At 36.2% G+C, this 17,279-nt stretch overlaps 1 protein-coding gene across 1 annotated transcript in view; it reads right to left on the bottom strand.

Moving 5' to 3' along the window:
- The window catches only part of ZNF385B (zinc finger protein 385B), a gene marked incomplete at its 3' end in the record, with an annotated part of 313,134 nt that overhangs the window by 41,497 nt on the left and 254,358 nt on the right, over positions 1 to 17,279 (bottom strand). The window lies entirely within an intron of this gene.

The raw sequence follows: 17,279 nt of genomic DNA, 5'->3' as shown, positions 1-17,279 counted from the left end.
GTGCTGCTCTGAACATTGGGGTACATGTGCTCCTATGCATCAGCACTTCTGTATCCCCTGGGTAAATCCCTAGCAGTGCTATTGCTGAGTCATAGGGGAGTTCTATTGATAGTTTTTTGAGGAGTCTCCACACTGTTTTCCAGAGCGTAAAGCCAAGAACTTTCTGCATTCCTCATCTTGCTTGAGCAGTAGGGTGCACCTGATCCTGCTGACCTCTTGCCTCTTCTTTGGAAGGCATTCTTTCTCAGGTCTTTGCTAGGTCAGCATCCCCCCACCTTCCTTTCAGAACCATGTGCAGATTCACCCTTCCCTGTCCAATCACTGAATGTTGATACATTCCAATGTTCAGTTTTAGGCCCTCTTGCCTTCTCACACAAAACCTTCCGATCAAGAGAGGAGTTCTACCCACACTACAACTTCCTTAACCACCTCTACACCAATAATTTTATGGTTTCTACCTCTCTATTGTATAACTCTCTTCTGAGCTCCAGACCTAGAATTCAAAGCACTTTAAATATAAGTTCAAAACCAAACTCCTGTGATACCAAATAAATGGTATCACTTGTCTCTACTTTGCTGCCCAAACCACCTAGTGGTCCTCCAGCTTTGGTTTCTGCCAATAGCAACCCTCTCTATCTGTTGTAAGAGCCAAATCCAGGATCATCCTCATTGTCACATTCGACCTCCACCTTCACATTCAATCAATTACTAAGTTCCCTAGATTTTAGCTTCTAGATACTTCTCTAATAAAGCCAATTATTTATATCTCTGTCACACCTACTTTAGTCCAAACTGCCCTCACCTTACTCCAACAACCTCTTTAGTGATCACGCAAAGGCTCTTCTTGCTCTCTTGCAATCTGCTCTCCACATGGCAGCTAGAGTGTTTTCAAAATACAAATCTGATCATGTCATTCCTCTGCTTAACATCCTCAACGCCTTTTCACTATTTGTGGTTTCAAATCTAAAATAATCCTATTCAAGACCTATATGGTTTACTTCTTATATACCTCCAGTTTCATTTGGTAGGAGCTCTCTGTTACTCTCTAAGGAACTGAAATAGAGTGTGGCTTGAATATAATGATAGTATACCATCCTTTTGCACATGTCTAAAATACTATCCCTTTCCTCTTTTCCTAATTAATTCCTATTCATCCTTCAGAACCCAGCCCAAACATCTTCCTTAGGAAGCCTCCCATGATCCCCCAGACTAGGCCACATTCAAACTCTTTGAATTCCTTTCTTCACAGCACACCCCACAACTAAAAGTTAATTATTAACTTTTGTAATAATTTGATTAACGCGTGTCTTACCTCACTGGACAATAACCTTCATTAGGCTTGTCCTTATAAGGTTTTTCCTCTTCATTGTATCTTTTGTACTTAGCATGCTGCCTGAGACATTCTAGGCATTTATTTCATAGATACCGATTACATGGATGAATGAATAAACGGAGAATATCTATTACTTGCCAACAGAATTAAAGAAGGGTAGATGAGAAAAGTAATCAGAGTTTACTCTAAAAGTTTCAGGCCCAATTGACTGGGAAAATTATGAAATGATTAACAAAAAATGCAGTTATGGTGGGGTGAGAAATTTGCAGAGGAAGATGAAAACTCAGTCTGGGCATCTTCTAGTTAGGCTGCTAATGGGCACAGGGCAGAGGCTCAACAAAAAAGTGAAAATGCAAATGGTAGTTGAGCAAAGAGGCTGGCACTAGAGACACCCATTTGGGAACCATACGGTAAGATGATAGATGGAACTCTGGGGATGGATGAGATTCCTGAGCAATTAAGGATAGAGGGGGAGAAAACCTTATCTGAGAAAGGATCGTGAGAAACAGTTCTATTTAATAGATAAGATGAAGAAGAAAAGTTGGCACAGGATATAGAAAAGCCACCAGAAAAGCTCGATATTCAAGGAAGTAATAAAACACAGAAATCAAGGGAAATAAAAAGGAAAGATAATTAAAGGAAACTAAGAAGTAAGGGAAAAATAATAAAAAATACATACACACAACTATCAAAGACAAACCACAGTCTTATTGAAGTACAATAACATCTTAAATGTTAAAATATTTTTCTATAATTTCAAAACGACCTCATAAAATAACTGGAAAATAATATAATATGAGGTCTTGTGTCCTGGAAGAATATTTGATAATGTTGCATAGAAAGTGTAGTGGTGGCCATGTTTGTGTGAAATCAAACATGGTTTGATTTATAGCTACTGCTCTGAGGAAAATCATAGTTCCCCACTCATCACTTCAAAGAACTGAAGAATGGGAGCCATAGAGAGAATATAGCACCGAAGACTGTGAACACAGTGACAGATCACAAAAATGACTGAGTTCAATAATGAAAATAGTGACAAATAGTGAATATTTATTGTTTGCTGTGTACCAAACACTGTGTGAAGTACTTTATTGACACTGTCTCCTTTAATCCTCATAAAACTCTGTAAGGCAAGTATTATTAGCCCAAGAGACTGAAGTTAAGTGATTGTCCAACATTACACTGCCAGAAATGAAAGACCCTGGATTCAAACCCAGGATTAAAAGATAAGACTTTTAACCACTAGGCCCAAACAGCCTTAACAGGAAAGGTTCTAAAACAGAATAGACTTTCTCCCTTAGTCACTCTGGTAAAAGGTGACCTTCATTTCCTTAGGAGAATCTAGAGGCAAAAATAGGTCTGGGGATGTGACCTTTGAGATCACGTGAGGTATCGTTTTCATTGCAGAGAATGGATTCAATAATTCTCAACCAATCCTTGGATGTCATAAATTAAAGAAAAAAATCCCCTTTAAGGAGCACCTGGGTGGCTCAGGGGGTTAAGCATCCAGCTCTTGACTTCAGCTCAGGTCATGATCTCATTGTTCCTGGGATGGAGCACTGCTTCAGGCTCCATGCTGATAGTGCAGAGCCTGCTTGGGATTCTCTCTCTCCCTCTATCTGCTCCTCCTCCACTTTTATTCTTTAAAAAAAATCCCCTTTAGGACCACTTATTAATTCAAGAAATATGTGTGCAATATGCTAGGCATCAGGAAGACAGTAATACACAAAACATACTCACTCCCTGTCCTTATGGAACCAACAATTAATAGTTTCTGTGTATGTGCACGCATGCACATGCACTGAAAACAGATATTAAACAGCCATGTAAATAAAGATATCTTTACCAACTGTAATATATTTCATAAAGGAAAATTACTGGGTGTTGTCAAATTATTACTGGGAATGGGCTAGTTCAGACCAGGGAGTCTAGAAAAGCTTATCTGAGGTGACACCTGAAAGAGGACTATGCACTTGACCACAAGTGTGGGAGGGGCAGAAGCAGCTTGGGAGATTTATGGAAATTAAAAAAAAAAGACATACTTTCTGCAGCGTGGCAAGCAAAGGCACACGTGGCAAGAACTAGATCAGAAATGTGTATAACTGGTTAGAAACCTGAATTTTCAGAGTTCTAGGTAACTAACAGAGTGGAGGTTTTGGTGTAAAGAGTGGCCAGAATCAGATGAGTACCTTCTTCCTCCTCCAGATTGCTGAGCGTTCTGCCTATTATTCAAAGCAGTGGGTTGAAAAAAGGGTCACCAGTTGGTATGATTCTGGGGGTCTGGCTACTTGATAAGTCTCAATGTGGAATGAGCAAATTCATAACAGACCAATCACTCAGTTATTGGTAAAATAATTCTTAAATACAGTGGTTCCCTCACTTGCCTATCAAGATAGTCCCAGGTCAGAATACAGAATTAGTGATTTATTGATCATTCAGTTAATTTGAACAGTTCAGATAACTAAATTGGGTAAGTCATCCCTCAAAACAATGTGTTTGGCCTGAAGTATAAAATCTAGATAATACTTAAGTTAAAATAGTTGACTCAAAAGACTTTCAGAGAAATGCCAATCAAGTCACAAATACATTCATTGGCTTTAAAAAAGAGAATAGTATTAGACATTATGAAATGGTTATAATTTCAGATAACCCTCATTAATGTAAACTACTTTGGGTGAGGGGTATAATGAAGTGGTAACAAATAAATGGTTGAAAAAGCAGAACATTTTTGAAGAAAAGCTGTTAGCTAGCTACCAGTGATTCTTAGGTGATTTGTTAAAATATATAAGAATTATTTTAAATTATATCATTGCATATATTTTAATGAGTGTCCTTAAAGTGCTGAAGTAAGCTTGAAAAAATTGATTCCACTGGTATTTTAAATCCCCATGCTTCAATTTCCTTTGCAACATTCATTTGCATTATCTTTGAAGAAAGAATTTGGACCAAACAAAAGTATAAGTCACCCTATACCTGAATTATCACAAATTCCTAATGAATGTAGTCCAAATTAATAAGAATTTACTGCATCTATAAAAAGGTAAATTTATGCAAGAGACAATCACTCAATGTTTAGATCTCTGGAAAACTAGCTTGAAGAGAATGTCTTTTACATATTCAAATTTTGTACTGTTTATCTCTGTATCTGCAAACTCAGTAATTCTATTCTGGCATTTTACAAATATAGATATTCATCATTTTCTCAACATTTACAGATGTTAATGAATACCCCCTTCTATGACCATCTGTGTAAATGTATAAATTAAATCATAAAAAGGGATTGTTGGTATTTTTAGTTTAAAAGTGCATATAGGGCATTTTGTTGCCTTAAACAATTTAAATTACAAAATATAACAAGTACCACATTAGTGAATCTATCCTTTTCCATTCACCTTGAATGATATAAGACAAGCCAATAAAAATTCATGACATAAACAAATAAATAATCGCATGAAAGGATTCCATCGGTATCTCTCAAATAACATATTTCTTTCCAGAGCAAAAACCAGGTAATCATCTCAAGCTCACAGATCAGAGAGAATGAAAGCTACATTTCAGAGAACACTCAGTGGGCATTATCAAAGATAAAAAGAAAACTATTTGCTGATTATAAGTCAGTACTACATAATTTTGTACGCTAAATGTAACATGCATTTAAAGCAGAACTAGAACTCCTATAAATCGAATAACAAATGTCAGTGGTATACTGAAAATGAGGCTGTCTACTTCAGGTCCAGGAAATAAGGGGTTGTCCTGTCTATAAATAATTTAGAAGTAATAATAAAGCTTTCAGACTAAGTGACTAATACAGTGAAGATCTAGGTATCAAGAGTGGCCATAATCAAGGGAAGACCTCCTACTTCTGACTAAATATCAATAATGCTGGCAATTCTAAACGTAGTTATAAAATAATCTTCCTGAAAAGTAAATTCGTTCATTCTATATTCTAAACAATTGTTGTGGTTACAGTTGAATTTCAATAATATATATGCAAGCTTAAAATCAGTGCATTTTGTTACTTCTCTTTTAAATAGCTATGTGGAAGTTAATGCAGAGAACTTGCAGTTCTGTAACTGAACTTCCAATGGACAATGACTCTGCTAACCTATTATTTTGAAAGCAAATTCCTACTGGTTAAAAATCATTTAAGTTCATTTCAGATGGTAATTCAAGTCTATAAGCCCTGTGCAGCTCATATCTTAGTATTTAAGTAGTTGATCTCAAATAAACAGTGCTAGCACAGTGATTGTAAAGACAAAAAAATAGATATTCTTTCATTTTACATGACTTAGAATTTTTATTTGTGTTTAAAATTTAGAAGTGAGAGCATACCAACTGTGAGATACATTATTCTTGTTTTGTAAATATGAATTTTATCTTATATGTGACAAATTTTACTGATTTTATTGTCCAATATCTTTAAAATTGAAATGTATGCTTCTCTTGAAGTTATGTGCTTTAAAACTACACAATGAAGAGCAAAATGAACTATCACTGGTATAATTCAGTATATATGTAAGTTGTATCTTTTGTATAATTTTGATTTTATTATAATTCACTTACTCATAATAATATTATTCATTACTGTGTAAAGTAATATGTAGATTTAAGCTTTTTCTCACTTAAAATACATTAATATAAGTAAAAAGAATCAATCCTTTACTTTTTTCAGTTTTTGTACTGTAATAATAAGTGCTCTAGTAGTATATTCAAACTTTCAAAATATTTCTGAGTTTTTTCTGGATTTTATTATTATTCCTGTAAATTCATATTTATTTTCTCGAAGTGAGTGCTCTATAGAGGGGTGTTAAAATGATTTCTTTCTGGTATCAGATGTGTTAGGTGTACCTCTGACAAAGTAATATGGTTTTATTTGTAAGAGCCAAAATACACTAAATGAAGGAAACACAAATTATTAAGAGTCAAATCATATTTTCAGCTCCCCAAAGTTGTACCCTTAACGAGAGTGACATATTCTTGGGAGTTCTTATTCATCAGAACAGTTTTCTGAGTAGTTAATACAACATTTGTTCTCCATGTGTCTTAGCAGACAGAATTGAAGAAAAAAAAGACCAAGGTTTTACTTTATTTCATTTTATTTCTTTCCTTTCCTCCTACCCTCCCTCTCTCCCTGCTTTGTTCCTTCCTTTCTTCCTTCCTTCCTTCCTTTCCTACTACTTTTTCCTTCTTCCTTCTTTCAAGATTAGGTTAAGATGAAATGCTAGTCACTAAAAATGATTAAATCCTGGAACATATTGCCAAAGGAAGCTGTGGAACACTCACTCTGCTAGAATGAAAGATTCAATCACTAATCATTATCTTAAGTGATCGTGGTTTCAGGTATGCAGATAGGCAAAACTTTGCATAATTTTAGAAGGGGCATGGATCTCCTGCAGCCTATCAATAGACCACACCTTCAAGAAGCCCCTTCTGTTTTAGTTCTAGTATTTGATAATCCTTCAATTCTCTCTCCCTCATCCTGACCATCTCTCAGGTCTTTCATAGTTTCACCTCATCCATGAATCTCTGTGTAAATACAGAGATAATATATGTAGAGAGCATCCACTCCATAGCCTGGTAGAACAGGCATCCATTGAATGCTAGCTTTTGGTTTGTCGGTATTCCAGCCCCTGTGCCGATTCCGTTTCTAAATTAATATTACGTTACAGTTTACAATATACAGTTAATCAGTGTTTCTAAGTGTAATCGCTTTGTTTCCCTAGCAAAATAATTGGGTCTATGAGGATGGGGACACTGTCTCCTATTTCTAGAATCCTCCTTTCTAGAAAAGAACTATTTGGATACTCTTGTGTCCCTGGCTAAGTTGACTGCTTCTTGAAGAAGTCATAGTAACGAGCAACACTATATTTCCAACAAAGATTCCTAGCTTGAAATTTTAGTAATTGGCTAAAGCAAGACTTCCTCATATGCTATTATCCTCTGTTCCCAACCTGAGCCGTGTATCATAAAATTTCTTATGGTCAGTCAGGTTTTCCACCCTCAAAACTGATCTTTATGCTGACCCATGATATGTAAAGTTCTCTGGTCTCTAGAGCAAATGATGTCCATTTTATTCAAACTGATGCTCTTTGAGAGATGAAAGTAGCTAAAAGTTACCTCTTTTGCAGGATGGTCTGACCTGTATTCAATCAGCCACTTGCTTGAAAACAATGGAGTGGACAAAATTACTTTTTGTTGCATCCAGACTTTTTTTTGGTTTTGTTTTTGTATTACATAGGTATTACTTTTCTTCTTGCTGTAAAGGTTGTAAAAATTATAGCCAATTGGCAATGGAGGCATACAGAATATAAGACAAACTACGGGAAACAAACATGTCCTAAAAATAAAGCATGAATATAACTTTAAAGCAGCAGCTACTTATTAAGGAAAACTACAAGTGTTCAGCTTCAAAATTCTACCTGATTTCTAATTATATGTTAAATAAATTTTTAGCTGAAAAATCCCAAACCACTTAAATTGAGTGAAACATGAATCTACTAGTTAAGGATTCCACAACCAATCTGAACTAAGGAAATCCATTTCATGCAAAGAAGGAAAATACACAAGTTTTCAATAATCTTCTTCAACCTCCAAGTGGCAAGACAAATTTTAGACGGCCAAAATCACCAACAAAATGACTTGAAAATCCTTTCAGGATCCTTTGGCTTTTACCTACAAGAGTTGCTAACACAGATAGTTTATCTAGGAAAAAAAGAAGTCCCATAGTATTTTTTAAAGGTGTTATTCATATTTGCCCAGCAACTCTGTATTTAGTGGAAAAGTACCAAAGCTTGTAGAATTGACAGTGAATTGCAGTAACTAAATGACTTCTGTTGAGAATATATTCTTGATACGTGGGGCTGGATTTTGGTACTTTCCCTGTAACATTCATATTTGCTATTCTTCACAGCATCAGATTGGCTAATCATTGTAACTTTGAATATTACTGAGCACATATGAATACCTAAAGTAGCGTGCCATGGGAGGCATCTGTGTGTTTTAAGAAAAGCCAGAAAATTATTGAATTATTTGTGTTATATAATTTCCTCCTTAGTTAAGACCTGATGACTTTTTATTTATTTATTTTTATTTTTTAAAAATGCTTATTTATTTTGAGAGAGAGAGAGAAAGAGAGCGAGTGAGCAGGGACAGGGAGAGAAGGAGAGAGAATCACAAGGAGGCTCCATGCTGTCAGCACAGAGCCCAGACACGGGGTTCAATAGGACCTGATGAGTTTTTATAAGTTATAAAGTTCACCTTTTTTAAAAGTTTCACTTTATCCTAGTCTTTCCTTGTGATGAATTTAAGATCTGTTCTAAATTATCCAAATACACATTTAAAATAAGGTAATGCTGGGGCGCGTGGGTGGCTCAGTTGGTTGTGTTTCAGTTTGGCTCAGGTCATGATTGTGTGGTCTGTGAATTTGAGCCCCACGTCAGGCTCTGTGCTGACAGCTCAGATTCTGCGCCTCCCTCTCTCTCTGCTCCTCCACTACTCATGCTCTGTCTCTCTCAAAGATTAATAAATGTTAAAGAAAATTAAATAAAAAATAAAATAAAACAAGGTAGTGCTGAGAAAGTGTGCCATTTTTGTAATATTACTTGCCTACTTTGGAGGCAAGTGGTTTTTTAGTTTAATGAGTAACTACTATATGCTTCAAAAATGACTACACTTTGCTAAGAGCTTTGTTAAACAGAGTTATTGAAGAAAACTTTGAGCTTGGCATGTTCCTTTTTCCGATAACCATTGCTATATTTCTGTCAAGTTGAAGCAAAAAGTGTTCATCATTTTGTCAGCTCTGTCTGCAAAGCACGGAATTACCTTCCCAAGCTCCTGAGATTTATGCTTTTAATTACCTCCTATCTGCTTCGCCACCCTCCACACCTAAAAATCAATATAAATAGTCTTATTTATGGGAAAAATGTAAAATGTTTGACAAAAGCAGGCTGTCATTTTCTAGATTTCCATTTGATGCTATTGATTCCTTCTATCTTCCGTGGCTTTTTCTTGACAGAACCAGTTGGTTTTTCAAACTTACAAAATTATTCATTTATCTAATAATTTGTACTGCTTAACAGTAGACAGTTCTAAACTTTACAACTAGCTTTTCGGTTCCCCACCCAGCAATAAGCTTATTATTACTTTGGTATCTCTTTATTTAATCATCAGTGGCAGAATTCAGCTTAAGTGTGGCTTTCTCCAAACCTCTTCATCTTAAACTCCCTTCTCAGTGAGGACCAACTTCCATGGCTTATTTCATCACCGACTGGGAGGCCACTATTACCACAGGTAAAACCTAGCCACGTAGGCACCAGGACTTTTCAAACTTTAATCTTCACATTTTATCAGCATCAATTATTTAAAATAAAACCCCAACAAATTATATATATATATCTCATTATACATAATTGTATTTATATTATTTATTTACAATTATATGAATATAAACATAGTATCAATGGATAGACTAAGGAAGCTGCTAGAAGGCTTTAAGAGAAATAGAGCAGATGTGTTTGGGTGGCAGGCAATGGTTGTATACGTACTTGGAGGAGGAGGGAATGGTTAGGAATTGATCTGCAAAATCAACACAGGTAGATATTTGTTGGATGTGGGTGACCATGGAGATGTAGGAAGGGTCAAATATTGAAAAAATAAGGTTCAAAGCTTTTTCCTTCCTTACCATATTGATTAGAGTAATGCACTATCGAATGCAATGCCTGAGAATTCAGAAAATATCATACAAACTATTATTTTATATAATATGCTGGTTAGAGTTTCAAACAATAAGCTCAATGTGTTTGTTTTGTGTTTTGTTTTTGCCTTCTAGGGAATTTTCCTAGTAAAGTACCTCTGAATTTAAAGCAATAAATCCAGTTATAAACCTCAAAAAAGCTTCATGAAGACACTACGGATGGCCAAGAACAGGAAAACTAGTGTATTTGTTGTACTTTTGTGCCAGAGAAAGAGGAAGAAAGGGGAAAAAGAGGAGGGTACTGATGGGGGAGGGCGGAGAAGGAAAATAGAGAATAAAGGAAGGAGAAATGCAGTCGTTCAATAGAAAAGAACATGTTTTGACAGGGAAAGGGAAACCCTGATAACTCACGGTCAGAATTTCTGGGGGTGAAAGCAAGCACTAGGCAGCCAGGAGCAAAATGTGGTATCTCCTGGAAGAACGTCATATGGTGACTAACACAAAGCTTGACCCTTCGGAAAAAGAAAGTAGCTGCCCTGGTAGCTGAGTGCCTCTTTCGCTTTCGCTGCGAGGAACATCTTTTAGTGCAGACTCTAATGGGTTCCTGTCAGCCACTCGGCCCTTCCCAGGAAGGGAAGGCAGCTGCCCCATGGCAGCTGCTGGAGAGGTGGACTTGGGCCCGGTGGCCAAAGGGGAAGGAGGGTCAGCCAAGAGCACATGGAAAGGGAGCTTACGTGGGCCCCAGAGCGGTGGCTTTCGCACTAATCTCATGACCGCTACAATCTCTGCCCGATGACAGAGGATGCCAGGTCCTCTGGCAGAAACAGCACTGAAGCCTCTTCAATGGCAGATGGTGGATGCGGGCAGTTTGTTTACACAAGATGGAGAATTTGTATTGTTATTTTGTGAACTGCTCAAGAAATTAGGAAGTGGGCATAAGATCAAAAAAGAAAAAGGAGAGAGAGAGGTGGCGAGAACCAGGAGGGCCTCCTTAACTTTTCCAGGTGAAAGCTGCTCAGAAGGCAAGGATGCAAAATGCTGAGGGCAGGTCCTGCAGCTGGACTGACTACACACCAACCGCGCTCAGACGGGACCGAAGGGGACTGCGGAAGGACTGCACCTCCTGAAACTTCAGCGAGATTTATAGTAAAGAACAGGAGAGTCAGGTCACCCACACAAATGCTCACACAAATGGTTGGTCAACCTGACATTTTAACTTCTAAGCGAACCCTTCATTTCCCGTCCATTTGTACTTAGTCCAGCATAAATCAATGAAATGGCATGAGGTCATCTGTTTAGGCCTGGAGACAAGAGGAAATAGAACACAGCAAAAAGAACTAAAAATGAGAGAGAGAGCTCCTGGATAACCGAAGTGCAAAAACCAAAGAACAACACAACAGAATTAAAAATTTAGGGAAACTACAAAGTGAGGTAAAATAAAGAAAATGAGGACCATATGTGATTTGAAGTTTATAGTGCTATTCAAAGGTAATACTGTAAATCTGAAGCATCAGATGGGTTAGCACCAAATGAGTAATGAAAGCCTGTGGGGTGAGCAATTAGGGACACTGCATCTCATGCTTAATCGGTTGTGGTATTAATGCTGAGTATCAAAATTTCAGGGTCAATTCCTAAATTAGAGTATATAAAACTTGATTAAAAAGATCATTATGCTCTCGTTTCAATTTGCCTATGAAGCATAAAGGACCTAGTAGCATACTAAAGGTATTTATGATTAACCATGTTCTGAGATGATAATAATAATATAAAGAGATCATCTCTATTTTTAAATCAAGTTGCCTTGATTTTGTGTAAGATCTGTTTGAGGATCAGTTTCCTTTATCCTTCTGCTACTATTATCCATAGAATTGAAATTAATATGTAAATCAGAAAAATTTTAGGATCTGCCAACTGTCAACCTAGCCAAAAAAAGAAAACATTTAGCCTCAAAAATATTTTAAAAGTCTATGTTAGCTCTAGTTTCTGGGTTTTTTTATGTGACAACCAAAAGCCCAATAATTTTGAGAGTTTTTTTTTTTTTAAACCAACTACAGAATGGTATAGACCTATTTCCCTGGCAAGGGTTAACTTTAGTAATATACTTCCCAGCTAAAGGGTAAAGATTCAGATTTAGGCTTCTCAGTTTATGACCACACTGTAGTTGCGGTACACTCATTCTTCAGAGAAGAAAGGAGCATTCAGGTTTAGGACAACTCACTCAGTGCTCAGCTTCAGCCATGTTAGAAAGAAAAAGAGTGTGGCCAAGAAGAAACTAAGGATTTGGGTGCTGCACAAATTTGTGCAAATGTCTGGGACTCAGTTGGGAAAGACATATTATTCCTGAACTGCAGTGTCTGCCCCTGGCCAAGTTAATGGTGTTAATTTGTAAAGGTTCACTTGGGAAATGTTTGTGATTAATGCTTGCTCATTTGCATAACAGTATATCATGTAAATAAAGCTGTAGCCTTTGCTTTCCAACTGTGGAGTTCTACTGAGACGATGATAAAAACTGGACAACTTAAGTGGGCTACGGGACCCTTAAACTAGGTCACATTGAATTTTACTACATGGAGCCTGCCTCAGTACATTTTACGGGGGTAATGGAGAACTGCAGAATGCAGTCTGTTTGTTGTGCAAATCTGCCTCCTGGATTTTACAATAAACATATTTTCTACACTGAAGAGTGAAGCCAATTCAGTCTCAGGCTGATTTAGAAATGTTATTAAAGAAAATAAGGATGAGCATCTCCTTAATTCTTACATTAAAATGTAAATAGGGTAATTATAAAATAATAAACTCTCCCCCAAATAAAAAATGCTCAGTTTCAGAGCTCAGTTATGCAGATTATAGCACCATTACTAAACACTGAGAACACGTAGATGTCCCATTTGTGAATCTGCCATCTAGACTTGGTGGCTTTACTGCCCAGAGTCTGGCATGACTCAGAAATTAGTTTCTTTCTCCACTATCAACAGAACTTTTCGTGGCGACAAGGAAGCTGGCGGTCAGATGCTCACCTGTATACATTTGTCCATATCAAATATCAAAAAAGTTACTGACATCAAATGAAACTCAAGTCAAAGTTGAATCTACTCCCAGAGTAATCCTGGGGTATGGAAAGGAAATGGGCATACCTCCTGGTAACCCAACCCATGACACAAATGAAAAACAAAACTTGTAGTCATTCTTTTGAGGTCTTAGCTGTTCTACCTGTAATGTGGAGGTGTTTATACCCTGTCCTTCTAACAGAAATGCCATGCAAATGATTTTTAGTCATAGAGCTGGAATGGTTATCAAGATTTAAATCACATTCAAAAACTCTTAATCCAGGGTTCTATATTGTATGGCCTATGTATGGACTCATAAAAATATACAGCAGAAGACTTGTAATATGTTCTCAGAGGATCTAAGAAAGTTCATCCTCAGATGCTTTCATTCATACTGTTTGCTGGTAAAAGTTGCTGCTGGTCTCTGGAGCTTAGTATGATGGTTAGCATAAAATAGGAGCACAATAAGTGTTAAGAAAATGAGCAAAATTGTTATGTAAGGCAACATAATGTAATAGGAAGAGCTATGGCTTTTAAGGCAAGAGACCTGAATTTATGTCCTAGCTGTCATTTATTGACTCTGAAAATCTATATGATTCCAAAAGATCAGAAACAACCTAAATGCCTACCAATAAGGGATTATTTAAATAAACTATGGAATATCCATACATAGGCTTCTCTGTTAGTTTTCTATTGCTATTACAGTAAATTACCACAAACTTATTGGGTTTAAAACAACACATTTACTATCTTACAGTTCTAGATGTCAAAAGTCTGACATGGGTATCATTGGGCTAAAACCAAGGTGTCTGCAAGACTGTTCTTCTTTGGAGGCTCTAGGGGAAAATAAATTTTCTTAATTTTCCAACTTCCAGAGGCCGCCCACATTCCTTGGCTTGTGGCCCCTTCTTTCACCTTCAATGGTCAGGCGAGTTGATCTCACACCATATCATTCTAGCTTTTTCTTTTGTCTCCTACTTCTACTTTGGTCCATAAAAATAATCTGGAATACTCTTATTTAAAGGTCAGCTGATTAGCACCTTTAATTCCATTTACTACCTTAATTCCCCTTTGCTGAATAAGGTAACATAGTAAAAGGTTTCAGAGATTAGGACGTGGACACCTTTGCCTACCACATCTGTAAAAAAAGCAGTGAGGGAGCCTCTCTATGTTCTGATAGGGACAACACTCTAGGATATATTGTTATGTATAAAATTTAAGGCAAAGAAAAGTGTAAGTAGTACACTTTTATGTAGAAAAGGGAGAAAATAAGAATATTTATACCTGGTTATATTTGTATAAACAAACTCAGGAAAGATATGCAAGACATATTAAAGTGCTTACAGATAGACAGGAATGGCCTGGAAGGTGGGAGGATGGGGAATGGGATGGAATAAGATTTTTCAATGTATGTTTTAAAATTAATTTGCCTTTTGAACCATGTAAATATGTTATTTTTTTATTCAAGGGATTCATAATTGCCCCAAAGTCCCTATTATTCAGTTGAAGTCAAAACTTTTCTTTTTTTTTGACGAGCCTATCTATCATCAACCTTATTACTTTTTTTTCTTAAGTTAACTCTTCTAACAGGCAGATCCTCCATTGTCAGTGGCTTTGCATCAAACAATTCTGTAACATGACATATTCATAGATTTCATGAAAGTCTGCCTTTTTGGCAAAATTTGTGCAATTTCACCTTGCAATCTGTTTGTATTATGAGATGTTTTTGACATCCAGCCTTGTTGCAGTGGGAATGCTAGATAAAAGTATGAATCATGTCTTTAGGTGGACATATCATTTTGTAAGAGGTCAGTTAAGTAGTGAACACTTCCATTTTAAATGTCTATTTATTTATTTATTTTTAGAGAGAGAGAGAGAGCGCGCACATAAGTGGAAGAAGGGCAAAGAGAGAGAGAGAGAGAAAATTCCAAGCAGGCTCTGTGCTGATAGCACAGCCTGACACAGGGCTCGATCCCACAACCATGAGATCATGACCTGAGCCAAAATCAAGAGATGGACACTCAACCAACTGACCCACCCAGGCACCCCAACACTTCCATTTTATATTCATAAAGTTACAGAGACTATAATTTCCCTATGTGACTATAGAAATTTTGATGATAATGATGCAAAACTTTTATATATACTTGGATCTATTTTAGCATTTATTATTCTGTCTCTTCTTGTGAAAGTCCTTTAATTATTATACTTTAAATCAGGTAGTAATATTGTAGTTCCATATATTTCATAGTTATGTCTCTATCATTAATTAGTCTTCCATTTACAAAATAGTTCATGATTCCTATCACATTGATTTTTTTTCTAGCCAGATTACTAAGGTAGACTTTCTATGAAATAAAATTCTTTTTTAGGTATTTAGTTTTATGAGTTTTGAAAATACTCTGGTTGTGTAACCACCACAAAAATGAAGATATAGAATATTTTCACACTTGAAGAAGCTCCCTCATATCACTGGTGCCCTTTGTAGTCAATTCCCTGACCTCACCCTCAGTCCCTGTTGACTACTGATCTGATTTCTGTCCCCATACTTTTGTCTTTGGCAGAAAGTTTTAAGTGCAAGACTACGGTATATAGTCTTTGAGCACAATTTCTTTCATTAACGTACTGCCTTTGAGATTCTTCCATGTTGTAGGATGTTATCAGTACATAGTTCCTTTTATCACTAAGCAGTGTTCCATTGTATGGCTATCCTTTTGTTTCTTTACCCAGTCAGTCATTTGATAGACATTTTGATCAATTTCAGTTTGGGGCAATTATGCATAAAGCTACTATAGGTGACACATATGTATGAACAAAAATCTTCATTTCTCTTGGATAAGTATCTGAAAGTCAGATTTCTAGGTTGTATGGAAAATGTATCTATAATGTCATTAAAATTTCTTATAAATAACTATTAAACTATTTTCCAAAGTCCCTGTACCATTTTGTATTTCCATCAACAATGAATGACAGTTGCTCCTTATCCTTGCCACTTGGTATTATCAATTTGTTTAATTTTCGTTATTTTAATAGGTGCTGTGGTATCTGATTGTGGTTTGTACTCCTTTAATGGCCAATGATGTTGAGCACTGTATTGCATACTCATTTGTCATTCCTTTTTCTTCTTTGGTAAAGTGCTTGTTCAAATCGTTTGCCCATTTATTATGAATTATGGAGTTGTAAGCTATTTAAATTTTTTGTATACAAAACATGTTTTACATTATTATCTTCCAGTCTGTAGCTTTTCCTTCTTTTCATTTTCCTAACAGTAAAAGAGTGTCATGGAAGAGCAGAAGTTTTTAATTTTGATAATGCCTAATATATCAATATTTTTATAGCTCATACTTTTTGTTTCCTAAGAAATTTTTGCCTAATTCAAGGTCACATAGATTTTCTCTGTTGTTTTCTTTTATTTATTTATTTATTTATTTTTAATGTTTTATTTATTTTTGATACAGAGAGAGACAGAGCATGAGAGGGGGAGGGGCAGAGAGAGAAGGAGACACAGAATCTGAAGCAGGCTCCAGGCTCTGAGCTAGTGGTCAGCACAGAGCCTGATGCGGGGCTCGAACCCACAAACTTGAGATCTGACCTGAGTCAAAGTCGGAGGCTTAACCAACTGAGCCACCCAGGCGCCCCTCCGTTGTTTTCTTTTAGAAGTTTTATACTTTTAAGTTTATACATATAATCCATTTGAGTTAATTTCTGAATTTTGCGTGAGACCGCCATCCAGGTTCTTTTCTTCAATTTACATGTGGATATCCAATTGCACAGATTAGATTTTTTCCATTGAATTGTCACTGCAACTTTGTTGAAGATCAACTGATCATATAGCCATGGGTCTATTTCTGAATTCTGTTTTGTTCCATTGATCAACATGTATACTATTCTTTTACCAATATTACAGTTTTTATTACTGTAGGTTTTAAGGGGATTATTGAAATCAAGATGTGGATGTCTTCAAAATGTGTTCCTTTTTTTTAAGTTTTGGCTCTTATAGGGCTTTTCCTTTCTATGAAATTTAAGAAATATTTTGGCTTTTTCTGCAAAGAGCTTTCTGGGATTTTGATTGGGATTGTTCAGGGTCTATAGAAGAATATGGGGACAGATGAAAATATTGAGACTTCAAATGAATTGATACCATGTATTTCTCAATTTCTTAGAAACACTTTAATTCTTGAATAGGGAGTTGAGGCAGATTTTATCA

The sequence above is a fragment of the Suricata suricatta genome, chromosome 3 (assembly GCF_006229205.1).
Source record: "Suricata suricatta isolate VVHF042 chromosome 3, meerkat_22Aug2017_6uvM2_HiC, whole genome shotgun sequence".
Classification (NCBI taxonomy): domain Eukaryota; kingdom Metazoa; phylum Chordata; class Mammalia; order Carnivora; family Herpestidae; genus Suricata; species Suricata suricatta.
Note: the sequence above shows the minus strand (reverse complement) of the source record. Positions and strands in the feature narration are given on the sequence as shown.